The sequence below is a fragment of the Limanda limanda genome, unplaced genomic scaffold (genome assembly GCF_963576545.1).
Source record: "Limanda limanda unplaced genomic scaffold, fLimLim1.1 SCAFFOLD_34, whole genome shotgun sequence".
Taxonomy (NCBI): Eukaryota; Metazoa; Chordata; class Actinopteri; order Pleuronectiformes; family Pleuronectidae; genus Limanda; species Limanda limanda.
The window spans coordinates 818,377-839,360 of NW_026870402.1; positions in this window are offsets into that span (position 1 = coordinate 818,377).

Genomic DNA, 20,984 nt, shown 5'->3' on the forward strand with positions numbered 1-20,984 from the left:
TATGTACAGTGGCTCCTTGAGGAACCACCAAGAACATCGTCTGGTTTAACAGTCTTAGTTTAGTGGATGAATCATGACGGTCATAGGCCATTATGGCTTCAGTGGCGGGTGTGTTAACCAACCATTTGTCACCAGCTCGCTCTACTCTTGTAGGGGTTTCCTCAGATCTGGTGGACATGCTGCCTTGGCACTTTTGTTCTGGAGCATTGGCTCGCAGACCACAGAGGTAATTAGTAACATCCCTGATAAAGGCGGTGCTAGGACAAATCCAATGTATGTCCTTCGTTTTCGTGCACAAACTTAAATTTGGGATGAGATAGAGCGAGGGGTTTTCGTCATGGTAGGCGAGTAATGGTGGTGTTTTAAGGTTAACATGTGTGTTTCCCTGCCAGAATCCTACATTGAGAACGGTCTTTAGGTGGTACACGTTCTGTTGTTCAATGATAGGTAGGTTGACAATGAATCCTATTTCGAGGTTCTGTGGATCAACTGATATAGGGATTGCGCTGCCAAGACTAAATGCCAGGTGTACCTGAGAGGGCTGCACGATCGTAGTGGTAGCTGACTGCAAGATTCTTTCAACAAGATCTAAAGACACTAGATAGGTGGGGATCCTACCGGCACTTAAGCTGTTGACAGTGGAACTAACTTCTCTTAAGAGGTCCTGCATTAAGTCTTTAACTACTTGAACATACGTTATATCGTCCCTCACGAGAACTGACAGAGTGTCTAAGGCATGCAGGGTATTGTTTAGGAGAGCAGAGTGGAGGTTGACAGCCAGTACAGTGCCCTGGAGGGTTTTTCCCAGGTCCTGTAACTGGTTTTGTTGGAGGTTAAGTCTCTGTTGGATTTCTGGCATTTCGTCATCTAGTTCACTCATATGTCTTTGTAGCGCACCGATGCTGATTGAGTTGGCTGCTGATAGGCCAATAGAGAACAGTGACCCGATAGCGGACGCGGCAAGGACTAGGGCCCCGAGGAACCTTTTTGGTCTCTTTTGGTTACTGAGGTCTTTCTCAGTGACCAACAACTTTTGCAGTTGCTCGAGCATATGCCTAGTGGTCTGCTTGGCATGTCCCACTGTATCATGCGTTTGGATCGCACTTAACCTCCCCTCAGTCGGCTGTGGGGGGTTACGGATGTGATGTCTATACACATCCCAGGGGTCCAGTCGGACGTAGACTCTTTGAGTGTAAAGTCCGCAACGCGTGATGAGGAGGCCAGGTGTGTTTTGGAGAACAATCCCGGTTGGCGGGCCTTGCTCAACCACCTGAACCGGTTGAACCATTTTGGGACTGAGGAATATGCCGAGGATCCAAAGGAGCATCATCCTGAAACAAATAAACCCTAGTTAATATTTAATGGAATGAAAATTTTTACTAGTGCATGCTGGCGGGTTGAACTTAACGCAAGCAACTATTGATGCTGTGAGTGGTTCAGTGGGTTTCATCTAGGAGTTGGGCTGCCTCCCCCCTTTCTGGTGTGGGGGTGGCCTCTGCTCCTGAGATTGGGGAAGGTTGATATGGCTTGATTTGGTTTGAGTGGACCCATTTGTATGTGGGGGGTCTTCTCTGTTTCGGGATCCTGATTCGGTATGCAACCGGTGAGAGTTTCCCCACGACCTCAAAGGGACCTATCCAGCTGGGGAGGAATTTCTTGGAGACCCCCACTGGTTTTATGAACTTGAAGTAGAAAACCTTGTCACCCACTTCGTATTCACGGTGGGAAGTTTTCCGGTCATAGTATGCTTTTGAAGCTTTCACACTGGCCTCCAGAGTTTCTTGTGCCAGTGCAAAGGTCGTCTTCAGATGGTCACGTAGCTCTGCCACGTATTGATGTGCAGTGTATGCGGTCATGACGCTGAGGTCTTCAGCATGGTACAGCAGATGCAGGGGAAGAGTCATTTGTCTACCTGTCATCATCTCAAAGGGGGTGACACCTGTGGAGCGGTGCGGGGTGGACCTGATCGCCATCAGCACCAGGGGAAGTTTTACGTCCCAGTCCTTTCCATTGCTTCCTACGTACTTCTTCAGCATGTGGATAATGGTCCGGTTGGCACGTTCCACTTGGCCTGATGATTGGGGATGATGGGAGATGTGGAATTTGACTTCAACTCCAAGTATGTCGCAGAGGGAGGTCATGACGTGAGATGTGAAATGGGTTCCCCGGTCCGAATCAATGGAGAGTGGTAGGCCCCAGCGGCTGAACACATGATTTAGCAGTAGGACTGCTGTGGTGACGGCTGTGTCGTTGGATGCTGGGAGACATTCCACCCATTTGGTGAAGGCACCAGTAACGGTGAGCAGGTACTTGTTACCTCGTGATGACTTTGGGACCGGTCCAATCCAGTCGATCTGAAGGTGAGACCATGGAAATGACACCCCCCTTCCTTGAAGTGGGGCGCGATTCAGTGGTGATGACGGTTGGAACTGGCAACAGGTAAGGCACCCTCGGACGTATGATTGGGTGTCACTGGCCATTGATGGCCAGTACCCGACTTGCTGGAGGGTATTTAGAGTAGCCTTGTAACCTCTATGGCCACCGACAAGGGAATCGTGAGCGTGGGACAGCATTACCCCCCTATGGTCGGTCGGAACGACCCACCGGTTTGGTCCTTGGCCATTACGGGTGTAGACGAGCAGATCCTTTTCCATCTTTAGGTGGGGTAGAGCCGTTTGATATGCTCGTATCTCCTTGGGTTGGTCAGTAAATGGTTGCGAGTTTTGCAGGGGAGGTGTCGCGACTATCTGGCGGATGGCACTGATGACGGGATCCTGTTCCTGCATGGCAACCAAGTCTGTGTCTTCGGGTTTACGATCTGGTCGCAGGCTTGGGGGTTCTCTTGTCGCTCCCTTGCCTGTCGTCGGGTGATCGCGTTCACTACGCAGTTTTGGGGACTTTGAAGTCCATCGCCCTGTAGTTCCCAGTGCACGCCTTCGTCTGCTCCTAGCTTGGCTAGTCTGTCTGCTTCGTCGTTGCCGTCTTTGTCTGGTCCAGCAAGTTGGGAGTGACCTTTGACTTTCTTCCAGTAAACTATCAGCCCTTGGTGGTTACCAATTGATCACAGGTCAGGAAGAGTTCTGAGTGCTTGACTTCCTTGTTCCTGGCATTTTTCATTCCTTTTTCCTTCCATAAAGGAAAATGGGAGATGAAACTGTGACGGGCATAGTTTGAATCTGAACAGATCACCAACTGCGTTATGGCCAGCTTGACTGCTTGTTGAAGGACGATGAGTATAGCAGCGATCTCTGCGTACTGGCTGGTCTTGGGTCCTAGGTTGTAGTGAGTTGGTTCGCTGCTGCTGTAGTTGACCCAGGCAATGCCATCTCCTGCCCGGAGCTGGCTCTCGTGGTGGAACGAGCAGCCATCAACATAGACCTTGGGAAGATCTTCGCAGACGTTTTCTTCATAATAGCGGTGGTTGGAAGGCAGTGATGGAGTGGTTGTTGGGAGAGAGATGGGGTCTGATCGTTCATCTTCATCACAATGGTGGCACTCCGCCAATCCTTTTCCCAGGGCCATCTTGTTGTTCTGAGCGTACTTCACTTCGATGTCGTAGCCTTGGAGTGCCATCATCCATGTGGCTATACGGCTGTTTGTGACCCGTCCTTCTCTCAGCCTCTGGCTGTTCAGGAAGGCTACGGGTTGGTGGCACGTCTCAATGATGACCTTCTGTCCTCCGATGTAGCTGCGGAAGTGTTCTACAGCCCAAACTGTGGACAGGAGGGCTTTCTCACAGTCGGAGAATTTGATTTCCACACCGCTAAGGGGTCGACTGGCGTAGGCAACGACCCGTTTGTCGGTGTCGTACTTCTGTGCCAGGGCCGCACTGAGACAGTGGGAGGAGAAGCTCGCTTCGAGATGGAACTCTTTGTCTTTGTCTGGGTAGGCCAGACAGGATGCCGAGCAGAGTTTTTTTTTCATCTGACGGAAAGATTGTTCTTGGGGTTCTCCCCATTCGAAGGGCTTGTCTTTACGCAGGAGTTCGGTGAGAGGTCTGGCTATCTCTGCGTAGTCTTCTATGAACTGGCGTGAGTAGTTACAGACCCCGAGGAAACTTCTGAGTTCGGTTAGGCGACTGGGGGCCTTGATGTCCTTGATGACTTGTATCCGCCCTGCTTGGGGTTCGATGCCATCAGCGCCGACTGTCAGACCAACATATTTCACCTTGGTGCAACACCACTGGCCTTTGGTGAGAGCCAGCTTAGCTCCTGCGTTGGACAGTTGCTTGAGCACATGTCGGATTTCAATTATGTGGTCCTCAAAGGTTTGGCTCCTCATGAGGATGTCATCCACATAAATGAGATTTCCACGTGTTGCGGCGTCACTCATGGCTTTGTGGAGAAAGATGTTGAATTCGGATGGAGAGTTTGAATATCCGAATGGACAGCGGTTCCAGGTATACTGGCTACCCCCAAAAGAGAAAGCCAGTTTGTATTGGTCAGCTTGGTCTACCTTCATAGTCCAGAATCCATTTGCCACGTCTACGGTGGAGAAGAACGTGGCTCCTTTTACCTTGGCTAGCTCTTGATCCAGGTGAATCATGGGCCAGCGGGACAGGGGGACTTGCTTGTTCAGGGGACGGTAATCGATGGTGAGACGCCATTTTCCGGTTGGTTTTAGCACCGGCCAAATGGGTGAATTGTAAGTTGAATTACATTCCCTGATTATCCGTTTCTCTAACAAGGTGTCGAGGATATCTTGAATGGACTCGTAAGCTGCCAATGGGATTTTGTACTGACGTACGAAGGTTGGTAGTGCGTTTGGATCCATGGGGATGCGCACAGTGTGGAGGTCAGTGACCCCACAATCCGTAGAGTCTTTGGAGAAGATTGGCTGGAAGTCAAGGAACAGATCCCGAAGCACTTTTCTCTGTGCGTCTGTTGTCAGGGCATCTGCTTTCTCCAGTTGTTGTTTGATCTCAGCCTCGAACCCGGGATATAGTTCTTCCGTCTGTGCATTCCCTGAAGAGTCCTGCCCTGGTTGAGTTGTTAGAGCATAAACCATCATGTCCCCTTCTGTCGTCAGAGAGGCTCCACAAATGGCTTCATCTTGCAGGGACTCATGGTGCATGACCGTGATCATGTTGGTTGGGACTGTGTGAAGGACTTGATCCACAGCGTCGTCTTTGGCTAGAGAGGAGGGAAGTTCCCCAATGACCGGTATTGTTAGTTCGAAATCGTGGAATGAGCTGTCAATCAACATTCCTATTACTTGATGTGCCTTCAATTGAACGGAGCAGTGCGTGGGGTTTTTCACGAGCACATACGTCGTTCGGTGGTTCACTTCCAGCAGCGGCGTGCCACAGACTGCCAGGTTGAGTTCCTGGAAGGAGGGCAGCGGTTGGAAGAAGGCCTGCGGACTCGGTAACCTTTGTCCCTTGAGGATTTCAAGTCGGATAGGGGCCCCGGCGGTTCGTGGAGGAATGACCATGTCAACCTCACTGGCGACCTGGCAGGCTTGGGGAATCGTTTGTCCAGAGAGCATCTGGGCTGGGTCGGTGGACATGCAGTGTCTCTCGGTGTTGACTTGTGACCACAAAACCTGGTTTATGGTGTCCACTTGTGTTCCGAGTCTGATGAGGAGATCTGCTCCTACCAGGAATGAGGAGGGAAGTTGAGGAACAACGCTCACGAAATGCCAGATCTGCCGTTTTCCGATTCGCACGGAGATAGCGCATACTCCAGTCGCTTTGATAGGGGTCTGTGGTATCTCTGCTGAGAGAAGTCGGTGGCAGCGTCGCACAAAGAGAGGTGGAAGTTCCAGGTTGCACAAATCAGTGTACGTTTCCATACTGATTGCTGATTTTTCGGATCAGAGGGCGACTAGGGTTTTGGAAGACAGGATGCCATTCAGGAAAACATCTTCTTTGATGAGGGGAACGTACAATGATGGGTTCTCATTGTCTAGGGAGCATAGGAATGAATTGTGTGTTTGGAAAGTGTTCTCTGACTCATGTCGTGGCACAGGCCCACTTGCCGTGGTCCTGATGGGATCCGAGCTGGAGTCCATCTCTGGAAGAGGCATGTGCATCGGGGAGGTTCTGCTGGGTGTCTGGATAGCAGCGACTTGAATGGGAGGACTGACATTAGGCTCGAGAGGTTTTGGGTTATCGACTTGAGCCCAAATGCGTCCCTGGTGACAGTCGATGAGCGGGGCCAATCGATCCAGCAGGTCCTGACCGATGAGCAGTGGTTTTGTGTCGATGGAACAGATGTAGATGGGATGTGCTAGACTCATTTCTTGGAAGGTGATATCGATCCAGGCACGCTTTGTGATGGGTGACTGGTCCTGAGTGTAGCTGGTGATATTCATGTTGCAGGTTTCAATCTGCAGGGGTTTTCCAAGAGATAACATGGTTGTTTCAACTTGGGAGAAAGTGTTGGCACACATCAGGCTGATCTCCGAGCCTGAATCAAGTAGAGCCAGGGAGCTGAAGCAGCCTCCTATTACTACTGAGGTGTAGATGCGTTGTGCGTTGCCTTTCCGGACAAGGTCGCCCAGGAAAGTTAAGAAGGGAGCAGTGTCTGTGGTGAAGATTTCGGGATGTGGTCTAGTGGTGCTTGAGTTTCCCCAGCCGACAAAGTACACTCTGGAGGTGGGGATGGTGAACACCTGTTCTAGTCACATTGAGGGGGGACCACCGTCTGGATTCTTCGGAGGGCCCGAAGGTGCAGTGGGGTTATCAGGGGCATCTTGGTTCCTTACTGCCTCTGACACCCATCGTCGTATTAAATTTTCCATTTGTGGATGCATTTGTGGGGGGAGCTCCTGTTGGCTCCAGCGTTCCTGTTGATTCATCGGTCCCTGTCTCCTCCCATGTTCTTGTGGGTTCCATGGTTCCTGTTTCCTCCCATGTTCCTGTGGCCTCCCTTGTTTTGGATATCTGTTATCATATTTCTTTTCGTGGCGTTGGTGGGGTCCTCGCTCAGCCCAATCCCTGCCTCTCTGTTGAGAGGTTGTTAGGTACTGTGACCTCTGGTTGCGGGGCTGGTTTGATCCCTCCCTTTCTTGGTTTCTTCTGGCGTCGGGTCAACGTTCACGATCCTCTCTCCTGGGATGTGTTTTGGCCAGGGGTATCTCGTTACCCTCCAGCGCCAGATCCATGTGGGGTGTAGCTTGGATCCCCAGAACCCTGGCGTCCTGTTCTTGACCTTTGTGCGGGCGTGTTCGCGTCTCCCAGGCTAGTTGAGAGTACCTCCTCATCTCTTGCATTGAGTGGTTACCAGCTCTGCAGTACATGGTAACATCATATCGTACACTATCGTGGAGATTGTGCAGGAACAAGGATTTGAAGGCCATGTCATCTTCCAGCCCGGGGGCGTTACGCCCTTGGAAGTACGCCGTTCTCAGACGTCTGTAATACTCCCTCGGAGGTTCATTCTTCCTCTGCAGGACCGTAAAAGGCGCCAAGGGTTGCAGAGGCCTGGTCGGTGAAGAGTGAGTACTCTTCACACAGGGCCTGACATAGGTCGTAATAGTTGTCTCTGACCCTATGTGACAGAGTTTCCATGAAGGCATGGACGTTTCTGGCTGTCGTCTTCCAGACTAGCTTCAGTTTTTCTCTTGTTGAGGGTTTGGTTATGTCCAAGAGGCAGCGTTCTACCTCACGAAGGTAATCGTCCACGTTGGACCCTCGGACGTCGGGATCGAACCGATCGATGTCTTTGGACAGGGACTCGATCTGTCGGGTGCGAATTCCCTGTACCACTGGTGCTTCTTGGTGCTCAGAGTCGTCTGAGTCATGTCCCCCCTGGTGCTGGTCATAGTAATCATCTTCTTGACGTGCATTAGGATTGATGGACCACTCCGGACGTGACCATGAACCAGATCGTGCAGCCGCCTGCGTGGTGGGCGGAGAACGATTGTTAGCCTGGTTCCTCCCTGATTGTGAACTTCTTTCAGGGCGGCGTTCTTCCGTCGTCCTGATATGGAGCAGGCAAGTTTCGTGCAGGGGGGTCTCTTCCTAAGGTGAGTGGATTCCCACCGTCCGCTGGACGGGTGTTCGGTGTTTCCTGAAGATCAAACGTCACTGTACTCCTAGAGGTTTCTGCTGGCTCCGTCCTCGCGTTGGCCGGGGTGGATCTCCGATCATTGTTGACAAGCCAGGGCGAATCAGTTTCGGCCACCTGACGTTGGCGTGGACGTACTTGCAGTTGCTCTTCTGGTGTTTCCATTTCACTGGTTTCTCCGGAAGAGATGTCAATTCTTGACCTTGTTTCCAGTCCAGGGGGCCACACACCGTTTCCTGTGTCTCTTGCCTCTCGTTCACTCCGACGTTTCATCTGCTCGCGCAGCCCTTCGCACTCCTGCAGTGTCTGGTCCCATTCTTTGTGAGCCCTATCAACTTCCTTTTGTAAACAGGATCTTATCTCTTGCAACTGGGACTTTTCATCTTGCTCTGCCTGACATACTGCTTCCATGGCGCTGATTGCGTCAGAGTGTTCTTTGGCTTTCAGCTGGGATCGGCGGTCATACAGGATGGTCAGTTGGGCCAGAAGTTGGGATATTGAGCGTTGGGCACCTTGGGGGTCTTCAATGTACATGACTATTTCCTGTATCTTGTCATCGCAGGCACTGACATCGTACCCACTGAACTCACTCAAGTCATTAATTGACAGATTTGCCAGGTCTCCGACCAATTGCAGCAGGTCGTTTGGCCTGGGGTTACTCATTGTCTAAGTATTATAAGACAATCAGTGGATTACTTAAACACGCTGGGATGTCAGCGGGTAACACACTTAAGTTGCACTATACGATCAGAAACACAGGTGAGCTCTAACCTGTGTCTATCGCGTAACTTTAGGCAGGATAGCTTGACGGCTCAATCCTCTAGACCTAGAAAGTAACAACTAATCTCGAAATCTAAATAACATGCAGAAAATCTCCAATCAAAGTTACTTACAACTGAAACTGCAGTCAGCAACCAACCACAGTTACGCACAGCCCTACTATACCTGCTTGGCAAAGGTGTAAGGGAATCAAAAATAAAATTTTGAAAAGAAAAATAAATTTCTAAAATTATCTTTTCCTTAACAATCTATTATAATCAATTTAAAATTTCGGAAAAGGAAAAAAAAAAAAAATTAAATTTTAAAAATAAATTTATCGAAAAATAAATTTATTGAAAAAATAAATTTATTGAAAAATTAAATTTATTGAAAAATTAAATTTATTGAAAAATTAAATTTATCGAAAAATCAAATTATTGAAAATTTAAATGTATTGAAAAATTAAATTTCTGAAAAAACAAACTTATTGAAAAGTTAATTTATTGAAAAATCAATTTACTGAAAAATCAATTTACTGAAAAATCAAGTTGGATTATTGTAGATAGATATTATGACACAGTTGGAATAAGATAGCCTCACAGGGGGCGTCAATTATGTTGTGCAATAGAAGGGTGACTCGTTGTTGGCTAATTATCAATAATCATGGAATATGATTATTGAAACAATAAAGATTATTTATCTAAAAATAATTAGATTATTAATTGAAGATGATCAGTAATCAAATAACAATAAAACTATTAATGAGTAAATAAGGAAGTTTAACAATTAAGAATTATTAAATCACTAATTTGAGAATAATAAAGTTTATCAATTAAGAATAATTAAATAATCAATGAAAAACTTAAGAATAATCAATCAATGAATAACAAACTATTAATGAAAAACAAGTTATTATCAATTAGAAAGTACAAGCTATCAATTAACAATGTTAAGGTTATCAACCAAGAATAATGAAATAATTAGTCAAAACAATAAAATTATCAATTTAAGAATAATACTATCTATATTAATACTCGAAGAGGGCACCACCCTGGTAAACAGGGACCAACAACTTAGTCTATAAATATCAGTCTCATCTGATAAAGTTAAATTGATAATCTCAATATTTGATATTAAGGATTATATAATTAACAGTGAAGGCTTGAGTTCGAGCACTGGCTATAGTTATCCAACTGTGTTCACAATATCATGCACAAATAATCACAAGATCCAAATACTTTAAGTATAAAAGAGGATTTATTAAAAAGATATAAAAGTCAATGTTGTTTAAAATGATTCTTCGTTTAACACAATCCGCTATACACAATACAGCCACATCACATTCATCACAATATATCACACTGCAATACTTCTGATAAAGCTGTGTTTGTATGTGTATTGGTGTGTGTGAGTGTGTGAGTGTGTGTGTGTGTCTGTGTGTGGGAGAGAGAGAGGAAGAAGGGGGGTCGATGACTCACGAGTCTTAAGAGGGCCGGCTTAACCCTGGTGGTTGACTACAAAATTGGTGATGTAATGAGCCAGAACTACAACTCAAGATGGCGGAGTCGCCTAAGAAGTTTAGAGTCCTGAATGGAGGCAGGCCTCGATGTGTATTACAGTCGATGGCCGCCGGACCATGTGGCTTAGAATCAGACTGATCAAAGATGGCCGACTTGAACCCACATGAGACAAAGGCTGAGTGAGAACAAAGGGATTCTTTATCTTAGCTTAGCTTTAGCCGAATGGCGTCGAGGGCTTAGAGCCAAGATGGTCAAAGATGGCTGACTTAAACACTCGTGAGACAAAGGCTGAGAGATGAAAAATGGGGTTCTTTGTCTTTGTTTAGCTCTAGAGCCGAACGGCGTCGAGGTGCGTTCAGGGGCCCTGGGTATCAGAATGGCTATGTATAAGGTGACTGTGTGTATGTGTGTGTGTGAGGATGTGTGTGTCGGCGGATGTGAGAGAACAACAGAGAGAGAGAGAGAGAGAACAAGTAGTAACACAGATCGGAGATGATCTTAAAAACGCCGTCAGAGGCGATCTCACAGTGAAACCGGCAAACCAGTTACGTGAGAGGTGTCCTTTTAACAGATTCACGACTCAGTGAGGCCGACCTGAAGGGAGCCGAGTCAAACCGGAAGCGCCGGGTCGTCACCGCGCGCTTTTCACAATAAGATCGACAGGGCGGTCTTTCTATCAATTTACACTCAAATAAGACACACTAAGTATAAAACTAAACTATGCCCAGACATGTGTCTCTTACTTCGTGTTGCTTCGCGGGGTTTCGTGCACGACCGTGGTAGCGCGAATCCCGGAAGGAGGAAGTGGATGATTTCCTGGCCTCAGGAAGATGATCACGGAGCCGCGGCGGCGGCGGGATGACGCTGGGCCGAAACGGAGAGGATGCTTTTCGTTCTCCTTGGCAAAGTCTGTGCCCGTCTGCAGGAAGGGACACCCGTGTCCGGATTGTCCGTAGATGGCGTGGGAAATGTCTCTGAGCTCGGCCAGCGAGTGAGGGGATTCTCTGCCGCGCTCTCTTCAAAATAAAAGCAACTTAAAAAGAAGCTTATTCAAATTAAAAGCTTTAAGAAAAAAAATAAGGAAAAATAAGCTTACGATGTACTAAAGAAGAATAAGTTAAGCTTAAACTGGATTAGAAAAAGGAAGCTTTAGACTAAAAGTGAACTACAAAAAGATAAAGTTTTAGAAGTAAAACTTAAGAAAGGTCAAACAGCTGCAAGATGTGTTTCCTTTGTGTCCTCTACACTAAGAACTAAACTGAGATGCTAGCTCTACTGTATCTGGAACCGGAAAGGAAGACTTGAGATGAGTCTGAAGTTAAATAGTATCTGTGAACTGGCTCCCCCCCTCCGGCGGGGCTAAAGGTCTCAGGCCAATAGGGGGGTCAGAGATCAAATCTGAGGCGCGGCTAGAGACACAGCAGGGGTCACTGTAGTTTGGGGAGCTCAAACTTTTCCCTCCAGAATACTGTAACATGGATTGGAATGTGACACAAGGCCTCAGGTCTGTGGCCTCTTTGTCCCTGGTAGTCCCAACACTTATTATCCACTAGAAAACTGGAGTCGTGCCTTTTATTCACTTTCCACTTCATCCTCTGTTCTTCTGTGTTTGAGTCCAGAGCAGTAAACCACAGAGGAACTTGCAGAATGAGTCACTGTCAAGTTGGTGAAAAGAAGATTCATCTCCTCTCTGTTTGCCTTCACTCCTGCAGGTGCTGTTGCAGCCATTGTTGTTGCTGTGGTCCTCTGTGTTCTTCTTCCTCTTGGTGCTCTCCTGTTGGTGGACTTCATCAGACTGAGAAGTGGAAGAAACAGTAAGTGACCATTTCTGCTCTGTAGCATTTCACTTTCAGTGCATTTACTCCAGTTTAGATGGAGCTTTTAACAGGTGTCTCAAAACCACTTTCAGGTCTCACAGGGAATTGTGTGACGAGATGCAGAGGACAACAGGACCAAGATCCCTTCACTGGTTACCATGTTGCAACCGGATCGGGTCCAGTCTACATCCAGGACCTAGTCCAACCGGATGAAAGGAGAGGGACAGGCCCCTGTGAGCTGCGAGCAGAGACGTCCCCTCACTTGGAGCATTACAGAGAGATTATCTAAGTGAATGAAGTTGATGATGAAATGAAACGACTTCTATAACAAATGTTCACTGCTGTTAACACTTTAAAAGTTTGTATTAGATATACGTGATGAAGTGTCTGCTTAACCTCTGATATTAAAATGTTGAAGCCACAGTTCATGTGATTGAACCGTTTATTTGTTTATCACAAGTACTGAGGACATTGTACATGGACCTTTTCCTTATAAATAAAACAGGACACTTTGGTGAATTAAGGTTTTCAGTCATCAAATGTTGTCTTTCTGAACCTGAAATCGAGGTGTTTGTTAGTGAGGTGGAGAACCATATGGGACAGCAGTGATGTCAGTAATAAAGAAAATACACTGGTCCTCTGCCGCTGCTGTGGATAACAGAATGTGTGAGATCAGAAATCGCTGAACCCTCGCTTCCTCCTCGTCCGCAGTCACACATCGAGCAGAACCCCGCACCAGTGTCACGGAAGTATTTATTTATTTAGAGCATCGGATCGATTCCCTCACATCAGTGGATCCTCACCTCCTCTGGGATATAATTTGGAAAGTTTCTTCATTTCATGAAAGTAATCTCCTGTGCGCTCTGTGCACTGTGCGCCTGATGGCGCAGTCCCGTTCACTGCAGGGTTTCGATGATACACGCACAGTGTTATAAGATATAATTAATAAAACCTATTAATGACTCGGCTCTGTAACTCCGCTGTTAAATGGAATCTGAACGTAATTTGCTGTAAGTTGTTTCATATATTTTTATATAAAAAGGTGCGTGTGGAACAGATAATGTTTGCGAGCAAAACTAAGCTGTTGGTTTTTATGTAAATGATGAATTGGATCAATAATCTGCTTCAGTTCACCACCTCACGTCTGCATAATGTTCGGTCGGAGCGAACCAGCGCGTGTCCGCGGCTCTGGAGAGCGACGCTCAGAGACAGAGGAAGACGGAGCGGGTCCAACAGCCGAGTGTTGGTGTCTGCTGCTTCTGCTTCAGAGGAGAGGAGCGGAAAGAGGATTGATATCAACACACTGAGGTCACAACACTTCATGTCGGACATGGTGACACGTGCTGAGAGACTGACGCGGGGAGCACAGAGAAAAGAGACTATAATGATTGCATTTGAAAGAAAGGTGTCTCCACAGGAGGTCGACTTCGGATTCAGGAAACATAGAATTCGGGAGTTCGTACATCACCGGGCTGGAACATCACCAACAGATGTTACGACACGTTACACGGATCCGTTCTGACCGGCAGTCTGACTGGCAGCAGTGCGCGTCACGCCGGGTTCACGCCCGCTCTCATGTATCTCAGTGGCGCTGTTCACTTAGGCTGTGATCGCGCTCAGCACCTATGCTTTCCGCGTCAGGTCTTTTCTCTTCGGGTTGTCGCCAGATGCGGAAGCGACGCGTAACTCTGTGACGCACAGCAGCCGGGCTGTTCACATGAGACTTTGCATTGCTCCGCGCCCGTCAGCCCGTGATTCTGCTTTCTCCGCGGGTTGTATATACTCCGTTCAATGTAGGGGTTCGGGGTAAATGATGATGGTCTTCATAGCACCCCCCGCCCCCCCTCTCTTTCTCTGTCTGTCTGCTTGTGTGCTTGTAGTTGGGGGGCGGAGGACACATTTAATCATGTGAGGGGGAAAACTCGGGGAAATTGAAACTCCAGAAGAACAGCAGGGAACGCTAAAATACGGGACACATATTTGATAATTTATTTATAATATGTCATTGTTATCGTTTAAATTAATTTCCCAGTGCGTTTCCCCAAGCGATGCGCAGAAACCATCGGTGCAGAGCGCGATGCGCAGCCCCGAGCGAACCTGGTCGCCTCCTTTCCGCTCCCATGTTACTCAGATCAGATGTGATGTTCACATCGTCGCGATGCGCCGCCTGTCGCAGAGGGTTCCAACACAGTTGAACAGTTTACTTTCGATATTGGTCGGTCCACCGCTGAATGGTGCGAGTCACCGGTCTGTCACGTTTGAGTTTCTGCCTCTAGGAAGGTCGGCAAAACTGAAGTGATCTGATTTGCCGAATGTGAGTCGAGGGGGGGCCTTATACAAATCCCGGCGAGTGTAAATCCCGATCATGACACGCCCCCTCTACTATAGTATAAAGGCTGCACTCTGCAGTCTGTCAGTACAGGACATCAGCTCCTGTGGGAACACGCGAGCTAAGCGATGATGGAAGCGACACTGATGGGATCGGTCCCAGAATGTCCCCGTGGTTAACTCTTTAGGTCTATATCGTATAGGCTTCACCCTTTAAGGCTATCGCTAGTGGGTTTATCCCTCGCGCGCATGCGCAGCACTGAAAACTTTAGTCCACGCCCACTAACTGTGGGCCCCACCCCCGGTCTCACCGTGTATAAATTGGAGTGAGACCGGCCGCTCGTTTCCCATTTTTCTTCAGCCATGAAGCAGCACGGAAGTTCCAACAACAGCATTCGTCTGTGCCCGGTCTGCAACACCGGGTACATTATGCCTGACGACCTGCACCCACGATGCGAGTCCTGCCCGGGGCCTGAGCACGCCGGCCTGGCGCTCACCCCCGTAGCCTCCTGCGCGTTCTGCAAACTCCTCACGGTGGACGAGAGACGCAGGCGAGCAGAGGCTTATGCCGACATGGACGGCGACGGCTTCGCTTCGCAGCGGGACTTCGGGCTAGACAAAGCCATCGATCATTTTAACGACGGATCGGAGTCGGCTGACTCCGCTCCTGGAGCGAAAGAGTCAGATTATCGTCCTGCAGATCCCCCCTCGAGCTTGAGGCGTCGGATGATTTTGATTCACCGCCGGCCTACACTCCCCTGTCGACCATGGGTGCTCTCGTGAAGGAGTTGCCGGCAATAATTCAGATGACTGCGGCCTCCAGGAACCTGACGGCGCCAACCCCGAAAGCCGCTGCTCCGCCGGACGAGATGTACGGGGTCTTCGCCTTCGCACACAGGGTCCACGAGGACGTGGTCTGGCCACGTTTTCCGAGCATCACCAAATACCAGAGCAGTGCGGCGGAGGAACCAGGGAAGATGAAGGCGCCGGTGCTATCCTACATTCCCATCACACGTGTCGAAGGTTTTCTGACCGGGGGTTCCCCCCGGTGCCCCCGCTGGAGCCAAGCTTGGCTTCCGTGTTAGGGGCGAGGGTTAGCCCTCTCGGGGGACGTTGACCGACGCCCCCCTCCGCATCGGGCCAAATGTTGACTAGGCTGGCTGACCGGGCACACCAGTGTTCTGCTCAAGCTTCAGCCGCCGCTAACAACATAGCGCTCATGGCTCATTGGGTGAATGCCATCTCCCTCGAGCCTGACTCCCTGGCCGGTCAAGCAGGGGAGCTATCCAAAGTTTCCAGCACAATGCTGACCCTGTGCGCCGCCATCGCTACAGCGACGTCCCGCATCTCTGCCTGGCAGACGATGATTCATCGATGCGTTTGGCTCAATCTCTCCAACCTGTCTGAGGGGCTACGGAAGGAGCTCCTCGGGGGTCCCATCACTCCGGGCAGCCTGTACGGGACGAAGCTGCAGTCCGCTCTCGCTGAGTTGCAGAGCAACGCAGACGAGATTGACAAAATCAAGAAACTGCCCCAGGGCTCGTATGCACGCAGAGAACAGGATCACCGGCGAGATCACCGGGTTCCTCCACATCAACGGCCGAGGCGTCCCGCGTCAGCATCTCGCCCCTCTGCACCACCTGTCCAGCCCCCTCCTCCACCTCCTCGTTCGGGCCCACCACCGGCGGCTGCCCGGCAGACACATCGGTGGGGAAAGGGCCGACGGCCTGGTACCTGGTCCAACCCGCCGGAGGAACCCCCATGAAACAGGGGAGGAGATTCTGACATGTTGGGGGGGTTATGTGTGTTAAGACTGAGGGAAGTTTTGAAATAAAACAAAAACATCTTCCCCAGAAGAGCAAATCCTTTACACAGGCTGCACCTGAGTCAACAGACTCTGCTGTCACTGTTTCACACACATCATCCCCCACACTGTGTGAGCTGCCCGTTGATTCACGGCACAGACTCACAATACTAAGTCAGTACATTTCCTCTGTCACAAAAACAGAGTGTTCCCCCCCCACACCTTTTTCTGCTGACAGAAAGTGTTTCCATGAGCCCACGAGAGCCGTCACCACGCCTCGTGTGGACATCACACACTCTCTTCTTCCTGCACTCAGCGTCTCCCCCCCTCTTTTCTCGAGGAGCGAGGGTTTGACTGCACATGAGAGATGCGTTCAGGAGCCTTGTAAAATAAAAGGTCATCCTATGCGACGGTTGTCTGACACAGACGCGTCATCCCCTTGTCAGCGTCCAACTACAAGTGCAGTTGAGAGCCTGTGTGCTCCGGGGCCTCTGATCAGCCCTTTCACTGCGAGCCCCCCATGGGTTGTTCCGGAGTCTGCTCCGATGCGAACAACGGCGGTCAGGGCCCTGGCTTGGCTCGTCACCATGACAACCACAACGCACCAAGCAAGTGCACGCCCCCTCTCAGAGCATTACTCAGAGTGGCAGCGCGTATGTATAATGGACATATGGATGGACAGAATTGTCAGCCGAGGTTACACTCTGCAGTTTGCTTCCCCACCCCCGCGTTTCAACGGGATAGTGGAAACAATCCTGTCATCTCAGGAACATTGTCTCGCTCTCCAGTCAGAGCTACAGGAACTTTTGAGGAAAAATGCAATTTCCAAAGTTCCTCAGGGGGAGGAGACACAGGGGTTCTACTCCCGTTATTTCCTGGTCCCGAAAAAGACGGGAGGCGTGAGACCCATCCTCGACTTGTCTCTGTTCAACAAGTCGATCATGGAGAGGCGGTTTCACATGCTCACGATCAGACAAGTGTTGGAGTGTGTTCACCAGGGAGACTGGTTCACCTCCATAGATCTGAAGGACGCATATTTCCACGTGTCGATCGTATCGAAACACAATAGATATCTGCGCTTCTCCTTCCAGGGGATACAATATCAGTACAACCGCCTGCCGTTCGGTTACTCCCTGGCTCCACGCACTTTCTCCAAGTGTGTGGAAACGGCGCTGGAGCCGTTGCGCAGGACAGGGATGAGAGTGTTATTCTACCTGGACGATCTGCTTTTATTAGCTCGTTCCAGGGAGGAAGCTGTGTTACAGACGAAAACACTGGTGTGTCATCTGTCGAGTTTGGGCTTCACCATAAATTGGGAAAAAAGCTCTGCTCTCCCCGCTCAGATCGTGACGTATCTGGGGGTGGAGCTAGACTCTGTCAGCATGAGGGCGCGGCTCTCACGACAGAGAGTTATGGCAAGCCGATTTGACATAAATTCGCTAGACTGGATATGTGTTGCAGATATCTGCAATTCAGTTTCGCCTAGTCAAAGAGAACATTTTGGATATCCGCAACTACATTCCTCCTATCCACAACTGTCATTTCAGATATCCACAAAGACATTCCTCCTAGGAGAAATTACGTCATTTTTCCCATTCATGTCTATGGGGTTTCTCATTACAGATATCTACAATTCAATTGCGGATATCCACTATGTGAATTACGGATATCTGCAACTGATTTGTAAATATCTGTAATTCCAGTTGGAGATATCTACAATTTGACTCTGACTAGTCATAATTCCAGTTCAAGATATCTTTAATTCACCTCAATTCAAGATATCTACATGTCCCTTTTCAGATATCTTAAATTAAGTTTTGACTAGGCGAAATTACATTGTAGATATCTCTAACTGGAGTTAAGACTAGTCAAAACGACGTTGTAGATATCTCAAACTGGAGTTAGGGATAGTCATAATTTAATTGTAGATATCTATTATCAGGTTATAGGTATCTTGAAATTAATTTTGATTAGAGATATCTAAAGTTGTAGATATCTGTAACTTTCATTCCGCCTAGTCAAAATTGAATTACAGATATCTTAAATTAGAGTTTTGACTAGGCAAAATTACGTTTCAGATATCTGTAATGACAAATTATAGGACCGCCTCCCACTTTAGACGGGAGCGGAGCAGGTCGTTGTCGTTCATCATCATTCACACAATACACCTGTGTTCACTGATTACATCGGTCCACGGATCAGTTTAGTACCATGTCACAGCAGCCGGCAGTCGAGGGGGTCGGGGTTTTTAACCGTCTTTTTAACGCTGCAGCCCGTGCCAGGCGGGAGCTGGCAACGAGCAATGAGGATTCCCGATTACTTTCTTCAACGAGAAGACTATTTCGCCGGGAAGTTCCACGAGTTCGGGGTAAGTTTGGCCATTTGCTAGCTAGCAGAATGTGCTAGCAGAAGTTCGGGGTAACGTTAGCTGTTAAATATGTTAACCTATCTTGTTTTTCCGGGTTGACTATCGTGCTTCGTTATCGTTACTATAAAGTTATTTGCAGCATAATTCACAGCCTCATACGTATTTAAGTGTAACGTTAATTCAGCTGCTACCTCAGGGATTCCCAATCTGGTTATATATCGCCGTTTTTCAGAATACCCTGCTGCTATATATAAACATGGCCTAACCATGACGCACTTTATAATAGAGCACCTTACCACCCACTGAATCACAGGGTCAGTCCCTCTCTGCCTGCATGCCATACACCCCTCAGTACATTCATGTGAACTTTTTATTTGTTTTATTTAGTATCTTATTGTCCATATTATTCATATAGATTTTAGCGAAGAGTGACTGACAGTTATGTATTTGTGTTTACAGGAGGATCTGGTGGCCGCAGGGAAAACCTTATTTGGCAAGCAAAGCTTTTCCTCCTTCCAGGGCCAGATAGTGATTTTCTGCCCCCAACAAAAACACTTGATGAACTTGCTAAACTTGGATTAGGTAATGTGAGATTGAAGCACATAAGAATTGAGTGTTATTTACTTTTACACCTTATTATCCAACCTTCTTGCCAAGAAAACTATGGAACAAGCTTTTTTAATTCTAACTTGAGCCTGTCTGGTCCCATTTGTAAAACTGTGTATTGGGAGACATTTAATTATGTTAAAATACATTTAGCATTTGTTTTAAAGAAATATTGTAGAGCTGTTTACTCTTTAATGCATTTTCATAAAAGTTTCCATGTAGCCATTTTAATAAATACACCTATGCCCTTCCAACACTTTCTCATGCCAAGGCATCATTTTGAAAGTGTTGAGGAATATCTCCCAATGAATCATTTTGCATCAGCTATCTAAAGTTAGTCAATGGTGGTTATGGTTAGTGTGGGTTCTAGGTGGTGCATTCGGAGGCTCAGCTACACCATATATCATATGTTAATGTTCTTTCACATATTATGCTCAGAGGCTCAACTGTGTGATGCCCTTGGGAGTGAAACCAGGCTCCCTCATCTCAGTCATATACAAATTTTGTTTAGCTTTAAACTTTGTAGAAGCACAACTTATCATAGGTTAGCTGTGGCAGTCATACAGGTCTACTTTAGTGGTTGGCAACACTGATTATCTCTGAAAATATGACAACAGTTTGGAAGCCTTGATTTGTGGAATTTATCGTCTTTGAAACTGTCTTCGCGAACATTGTAGGAGTCTGGGCAAGATCTCTAAGGACAGTTTGCGAGGATTCCTGAAATATCGGGAATATAGTATTAGCAACTAATGGCTGAGTTACTTTGCCACTAGAAGCAGATTATACTGATGTTTACATTTCCATTTTTAGGAAAACCTGTGCAAGATTCAGCAGACAGCCGCACAAACTCGAAGATTGGGTTGAACTGGAGTCTAGCAGAATTAAACAGCTTTGTTTGTCACAGCTACCCTCACATAAGCTTAAATTTGGTTGGGTTTGAATTGGCAAGAACAGGCAAAGGACGCAAAATCCAGATATTGAATGTTAGTTCTGTGAGGGAACTAAAAACAGCTGTTGGCAAAAGCAGACTTTACATCATGCCACGAGCCACTGTCTTGCAGGTATGGAATTATATACACAGGGATTTATATCATACTACAGTGCTGAAGTTAGTTTCACCTTTGTAACCTATTTTGAGGTTCTTAGAAATAGGCTGTTTATGTTTTTTTACCTTGACAGTTATAATAATAATAATGTACTACAATCAAATGTGTTAACTCTAATGTCTGCCTGTAACTGAAGTTACCCTCTCTGACCTCAGGAAACCTCACCACCCTCAGCCATGTCCCAGAATTCATTCCCACCACTCTCTGCAGCTCCAGCAGCAGATGAGACCTCACAGGTGGCTAAGGAAAATGTGGTTTCAGATCAGGTCCATATTGAAATGATTGCACATCTAAGATCAGTATGCACTTGATGAGTGGCAGATATAAACGGTGTTTTTGTCTTTTTCTAATATGTATTTATTATACTGTGATGTCTGAGCAGTTACATTCCCCAGGCAAACAGTTTTTGTACGTTTTGATTTTCTGTGTACTGCCAGGTGGCATCCACATCCTCTGCCATATCCATGGTTTCATTCCCACCACTCTCAATTGCTCCAGTACAAGATGAGACCGCCCCTTTGGCTGAGAGTACCCAAGCTCAAAGTGTGGTTGCAAATCGGGTAACAAATTTTGACATTAAAGAATCTATTATTTTAAGTATGTGTAGGCCTATTTGATGGTGATTGGTGAGAAATGCCATTTTTTATGTTTTACTTTAGGCTCT